Source organism: Pinus tabuliformis, chromosome 3_2 (assembly GCF_031772625.1).
Source record: "Pinus tabuliformis cultivar Carrire ecotype Pingquan chromosome 3_2, CPIR1, whole genome shotgun sequence".
Lineage (NCBI taxonomy): Eukaryota > Viridiplantae > Streptophyta > Pinopsida > Pinales > Pinaceae > Pinus > Pinus tabuliformis.
This window is the reverse complement of record NC_142302.1, coordinates 1,140,829,652-1,140,837,445: the sequence shown is the minus strand read 5'-3', so window position 1 is coordinate 1,140,837,445 and position 7,794 is coordinate 1,140,829,652.

Here is a 7,794-nt window from a genome sequence, read left to right as displayed (position 1 = left end):
GATCAATTTTTGCCACCAATTTCATATTACCTTGGGCCACTCTACAACCTATTACCCTCAAGGTAATGGCTTGGCCGAATCATCCAACAAGAGCCTCATCAACATCATAAAGAAAGTGCTAGAAGAGAACAAGAAGAACTGGCATAAAAAGCTGGTGAATGCCCTATGGGCAGACAAACTTTCAACAAAGAGATCCATTGGGATGAGCCCTTATGAGCTAGTATATGGCATGGAGTCCAGATTTCCTTCATCCTTGAGCATCCCTACTATCATACTGTTATAGGAAATTCAGGCTGAACCAAATGACATTCAAAAAAGGATTAATCAGACCATTCATCTTCAGCAAACCAGAGAGAAAGTTTATGACAAAGCTCAAATTTTGCAAGAAAAACTCAAAAAGATGTTTGATAAGAGAGTCAAGGCTGAGGATTTCTACATTGGTGACAAAGTTCTAAGGTGGGACTCACGAAGCGAAGACAAGGGCAAGCATGCCAAGTTCGATTTTTTATGGAAAGGACCATTCGTTATTTTTGTTGTTCAGGGAAATAACACTTATTTTCTCAAATCTGTAGAGGATAGTTCTGCTGAAGAAGGCCCTGTTAATGACCGTATGCTGAAACATTACCATGATCCCTTTTAAGGGATACAGTGCAACTTTGTACATATCTTTTGTACAGTAATATTTGTATATATCAACATTCTGTTTTATTTTTCCGAATGTTAGAGGAGCAGCAGTGAATCTTGTGAAGACACGGCTGTTAGCCTCCTGTTGCAACAGGGTTCATATTTCATGATTGATAGTGGAAGTGCCAAAAATGTTCATCTTTTCTTACTGCAAAGGTTCCATTTTTGAAAAATTTCTCAATTAAAGGGAAAACCAAAAAGTCTAAACTTGGTTTCCCTAGGTTTAAATTTCTTGCTTGAGAATATAGAGAGTTTATCTGTCCAAACAGTTTAAGCTTGACAGATTAGTAGCTAGGTAGAGAACGAAGGAGCCCAACAGCTTAATCTGGGCCCTTGGAAGAAATAAGGCTAGTTTTCGGATGGAAAGGCAGTTTAAAAGAAAAAGGGCAATCAGGGTTTGCAAGTCTAAGTGCACCTTTCCGGAAGAAACAAAAAATGCTAGGTGTTGTAAATTGGGTAAGTAGCCTGGGGTTGCAGAAGCAAGATCATTTTCAGTTTTTGGGCATTGTCAAAGAAGGCTCATCTCATCAGTGGCAGAGGTATCAAAGCAGTGTCTTACTGGAAAAATGTTGAAAAGCATGTCTAACTCCTCCTCACCTCCCCCTCAAAGTTCCTTACTAACATCCCCTTAAAGGACCTTGGGATCTGCCCAACAAGTCCTAGTCTTACTTCATTTTTGTAAAACATTAAGTCAAGGTTTTTGGCTTTCTTCATGAAAAGAGGCCACATTTCTTGTGTAAAAATCATGTTTTCATCTTCTACATAATCTCTATGTCTATCTTCACTTCATAGACTTACCATTGTTCTCTTTCCTTTTCCACTCCACCATTATCATATTAACTCCTAATTCTACTATGTAGCTCCCTAATTTCTTCCCTATCCCTATTCACTACTAAAACTATATGAAATCCCCAAAAAAAGATATTAAGTAACCCCTCCCCTTGGCACTATAGCCATATTTCCTAAGTCCGGGGAATGCTAAGCTCATTTGGGGCCTGGCATTAACCCTTCCGCGTCCTAACCCGGGTTAATATGACATTTGGTTAAATTAACAACCATTGTTCCCCCCCACACATAAACTTTACACTAAGTTCTTCCGCGCATACATTCCCTTTGGAATTAATTTGATATTCGATCAAATTAATAGCCACCCACGCCCATTTGCAAACCCACTAAACCCATATAACCCAAAGTTAAACCCCCGTAGCACTGTATAAAGATTTAACATTCGGGCGGGCCCAGTGCGTTAACATCCCGTCAAATTGTTGTTTCGTCCACCGTCGGATCGGGCCCTCCCCATCCGACGGCTCTCGGCGATTTCGGAGGCGCCCCGCTGCTCGGCCGTTAGCTTCCGATGGCGAGGCAGTTTCTCCGTCGTACAAAAGACACCTGTCCACTTTCTATTGCATCGGAAGGGCTCTAACGGATACCGCTCCTGTACAGAAAGCGGTCCGATGAAACCGCTTTCAACCTTCTGTACGCACGCCCCATGTCACCTATCCTGTTCTACGTGTCTGCCTCATCACCGCGCCATGTCATCGGCCCAGTCGACCGCCATGTCACCCTCCGTACCCAGCCCGCCAATGACGTCATGCTGACGTCATAGTAAAAAAGCGCCAAAAGTGTCAAATTATCATAAGAACGCGCAAATCGACCGTTTTATGTCATTTTCACTGCTCAGTTGTGGGAGCTCTTTGCATGCTATTTTTACGTTGTTTTTCCACCCAAGTGCAAAATTCGATCAAACGAGGCGCTGCCGCCTGCAAATTTGTCTCCATTACACCTGCTCACTCGCTACCGGCACCCTAAATCCAGGTATTTACCCGAAAAAACGCCCGTAACCCTGTTTTTTATATTTTCTCTGCAAAAATTGCCATTACACCTAAAAACTCACTTGAAACCCATTGGCACCCACGACACTCTCCTCTCTGCTCCACTGTGTAACCTGTTATACGTCTGAATCCTGGCAACTCTGTCGTCCCCTGATAAAGTTTCCATTTAGCTCAAAATCCAGCTCCAATTTGTCCGCAGAACCGCTGAAGACAGTCTACTAAAGCCCTCTATTTTCCTCCCTTTCAGTGTAGTTATTGCAGAACCTTGCACACTCTTCATTTCATTGAATTCTGCTCATCAAAACATATCTGCACAGAGCTTAAAACTCTGAGTTCCTGGCCCGGAAAGCCATTATCAGAATTCCGGTTTCTGCTGAAGAACTGGCCTAATCCAGCTGTAATTATTGTCGAAACATGGAGACCCCAGTTGCCCTCAATATTGCACCACTGAATGCTCCACATAGGGACTTGGAATGGCTGCCCCTTGCTGACAGGGATTATCAAATGAAGGAAACAGTTGAAATAAGCAACAAATATCACATTGAAACCTTCTGTGAGATAAGGAGAAAACACAGAAGCGGTACTGATGACATGGGTATCTGGGAGTCCAACTTGCCCATCTATTATCTTCCACAAGTGAATGTATTCCCAGACTTCATCCATCAGTGTTGTGAACATTATGAACCCACTCAAAGAGCAGTTTTGGCTCCATCTGGAACTGTTTTGTTTCACATCACTCCTCAATCCATAAATGAGATGCTAAGCTTTGAGCCAACTAAGCCTCTGGTGCCCCTTTCTATGAATTTTCTACTTAACCAAGGTACCAAACTGCCCAGCTCAGAGGTCACGAGGATTGGCCAATTATTCATGCTCCCAGATTACCAGCCCCGGCAACCTCCTCCTTATCTACATGTCTGGTTCAATGAAACAGGGAGACTGCTAGTAGACATGATATCCTGCATCTTAGGATTCAATACCAGTGAGTATGTTGATGAGGTAATCTTGGTGATGCTATCCATGTTTACTCCAGGGCAGCCCCCCGTTGTCCAGTATGATTATGCTACCTTCATAGCTGACAAAATTCATGAGCAATTCATGAACCTGGAGAGAGAAAGGGTGTTTAAATATACCTCCTACATATATCACTTGTTGTTGTACTATCAGCCTGATAGTTTCCCGGTCTTCCTCAAAAAGTTGGATGCTAAGGGGAAGCGAAGGTCTGTAATATTTTGGTCATCAGTCTGCCACCATGTTTATTACTCTCCATACACCTACTATGAGTTCATTGACCTATTTATATACCCAGCTTCCTCCTTACTGGTGAGCACTCCTCTCCCTAGACTCACTGATGAAATGCAAAAGATCTTGCAACTTTCCAAGACCTACAATATCGGAAACTGGTATTTTTATCAACACCACACAGTAATTAGGATTTATGGGTGTGAGTTGGCCCCTTATAGACTGCCCAAATATGTCCCCATGAGACTATTTTCCTTGGAATATTTCCGACAATTTGGTAATGCAGACATGCTTCACTTCTATGGCAGAAGCAAAAAGGCACAGCTGAAAATCATACATCAATTGGGCCCATTTATTTTCAATAAAAGAGAAGAAGCCTGGAAGGAGGCAGACAAGATGTTGAAAGACTTTCTGTTTTTTAAAACAAGTTTTTATTAGGTGCCATATGACCCCAATCACTTTATAAGCCTTAGAAGAGTCAAGTACAGGCTTGCAGCGTATGAACATTGTGATATCCCCCAAATTGAACAATTTTCCAACCAACAAGAATGGGTAGAAGGCACACTAGTTGAAGAACTGTCTGAGGAAGAAATAACAGAAAAAGCAATCAAAAACCTTGAAAAAGCGGTTGACTTGGAATCTTTTGGACAGGTGTTTTTTACAGCTCCTCAGCACCTTGGAGTAGGCACCTCATCTGCCACGACCCCCCAGCAACCAGCCCAACAGACTGTCCCACCAGCAGCAACAGACAAAGGTAAAGAAGTGCAGCATTTAGAAGAGCAGGTACACAATTTGGGACAGCAAGAAAAAATGGCGGATCAACCGGTTTCTACTGATGAACAAAGTCAAGGGCAAGACTTGTCTACACAAACAAAGGTAACAGAAATTCCAGTGTTGCAGACACCTCTCAATGAAGAAAGATCAAAGAAAAGGGACAGACAGCAAGAAACACCTCCAGGCACATCCACAGAGCAGCAAGGAGAGAAAAGACAAAGGTTAAATCCTTTTTCAGAACAAGAAATGCCAGAGGCGCCCACAGAGCAGCAGGTTCCTCCTAGCATGGAGACGTCGGCCAGCTCATTTTAGCAGGAGCATGAGAGACAGCGTGGCGTGGAGATAACATCCACAATACAACATGGCCGACAGCCCTCTGATATCAAAAAAGCATTTACTGATATCAAGGCTAGGAATGAGCCAGTGAGAATCCAACTGTATAATCAGTTAATAAGGATGGCTCCCACCAATCAGCAAAGACTAATGGCGGCCTATGACATCCAAGAAGGCAAGATGACCCTTGGTCACTTCAGGCCTACAACTCAACAACCCCAATCAGCTGTTGATTACATTAGAACCAATCTGGAGGTGTTTGCCAAGGATATACATCCAATGGACCAGATTGAATTGCACAAGCAGACAGGGGAAATGCTATATTCTACTCTAGCAGATAAGACATTGTTAGCCCACAAATTGCAAAACTCTTTGCACAACACTGCTGCCCAACTTGAGTTGGAGAAGGCTTCTTCACAGGCCAAGGACAATAGAATCAAGTCCTTGGAGGAGATTATCATAGAGATGGGACATGATCCCTCTAATCCCAAGGGCGTGCAAGCTCTATTAAAAAAGAGGGATGAAGACATAGCTGCCCTTAGGAAACAAATCAAGCTGTCATCTACGTTGCATCCTCAGACTACAGAGGTAGCTCAACAAAAAGAGGAAAAGGATGTAGTAGCTTTACTCATGACCTTGCATAAAAGGTTGGTAGAAACAGAGAGTGCCTTGGAGGCAGCATTACAGGGAAGACAGGGAGAGTTGGCCTCTCGGCCTATTCAAACAGCTCAGATTCTCACAGCCGCTCCTCCCATGGCCAGCACAACAGTCCCCCCTATTACTCCAGCAGCAGAAGCAGGTACCTTAAGTTCAGCACCAACTACAGCAACTACCTCAACACCTACAGAGAAAGACACCAGCTTGAAAATGGACAATATGATGAAGGAAATAGAAGCTCTGGAATTGCAAATGACAGAGTTGAGACAAACCAAGGAAAAGCTGGCTACAATTGAGACAAAATATGACAAATCAAAGTAGGAGGTAGCTGAGAAGACAAGAGAGGTCAAAGCCTTAGAAAAAAGAATAAAGGAGCTAGAGAAAGAGCTCACTTTTGATAGAACTCTAGCTGATATAAAGAAAATTCTATGGGCCAAAATCGGCCAATCCATTACAGACCAATGGCAATCCATTGAAACCATTCACGAGCAAATGGAGTTGATAAATTTGGCTCAGTTCGAAAACCAAAAGGCCAGAGCATCTTTGAGAAATATGCCCGAGGAAGCAAATAGAATGATCCAATTCTTGAATACTCGCACCAAGGGGCAGCTGGCAGCATTAGGAATCAGTAGCAGGACTGAAACTATCTTGCTAATAAAAAAGGTGTTAACCCTTAGGAACTTTGTGCAGGCATTGGACAGAAAATGCCAAGAGATGCAAGCTGAGGTGGATGAGTTCAAGGCAAAGATCATGGCATTACATAGCAGAGGACTGCCAAGTTTGTTAACCAGTGCCGGAAGACTGCTGTCACATGACCTTTATGCTAACAGAGTCAATAATTTTGCTGCCAACCAAATCACAGCTTCCTCCAGCACTTCAGAAGGAACAGGGCCTCCATCAGGACAGAGTGTTTTTAATAAATTAGAAAATCTATTCTACATTGCACATGAGATAAATCACCTGTTCGAATTCCAACCCACCTTCCATAGGTACACAGAAGCTGAGGAAACATTGATAAAGATACAAAGGCATCAGTTGCCTACGGAGGACTGGTGGAAAGGGATAAAAGAGATATTGCTCAGGTGATTTTGTTTATTAATTATTTTTTGATCAAGTTACAGGTCAGCATATACAGATGGCAAGATACACCTGTCAAAGGTAAATCGGCATAGAGAAAAATTGAAATGATAATTACAGCTCATCAAATGCTAAAAAGCCAAGCACGCAGGATGAAGACCCAGACAGCAGCAGGCAACGTACCAACATCAGGGCGACACGCGCTAAATAAATGCACAGCAGGCAGCCCACTCACTCAGCCCACAAAGTCAAAAGTTTTCTGACAAAAATAGACAGCTAGCAAGCCAATATTAACTGCAGCGTTTAATGTTTCATTTACTCCCTGACAGGAGTTGGTGATGTAATTTATTGCCTGAAGAGTCATCACCTAGATATTTTGTGACTTCTTTTTGTATATATATGACCTCCTACATTGTAAAAGGGGTTGGTCGGCTAATGTATCCAGGAGAGACTCGCACTGTATTTCTGATATTTTTCTATAATCAAAGACTGCTTACAAGCTTGGAGAATGGACTGTTTGATGTGTTGTTAATGTTTCTGAAGAATTAAATGAGGAATTCTTGTGCTGCAATATGAAACAATAAGTGTTCCTTACCTCTGTTATTTCATTTTCATATATGCTCAAGTCACATAACAAAGGATTGGTTTAGAATTTGCTTTGCTGCACTCTATGCCCAGGTTCTATGGTTTCTCAATGTTTTCCTCTTGATCTAGACATAAATATGAATTCTGTTATGGCTCATGTTTGATCTATTTCACATATAAATGACCGTCATCTAGGAATTCTTCGCTGCTCCCAAATAGTGTTTATTCATCTTCTTTCTGCTAAACTGTTTGAGGGATTCTCTGTTGCCTCTCATTCCTTGGCCCTTTTTCATCCTTTTAAAACTCAAAGGTTGTCTCATGAGCAGCTACCTTGCCCCTCATTTTTCTTGTGACCAAGAAAACGCACCAGCAGTCTTACTCCATGACTCCATGCCCAATGGTTTGAAACTTACCACAATATGCATTGCCTCTCTACTTGAAGCATCATCCTTCCCACCAAAACACAAACAAAAATCCTTGAACTCAATAGCTAGCCTAAAATCATCATCAACAAAGATAAATCACAAAGAGAGAGCCCTCTCTGACTGCAGGTGGGCTAGAACCTGCAGTCCAAAGTTAGTTTGTGGTTACCTCGGCCGTATCCTTTCCGGAG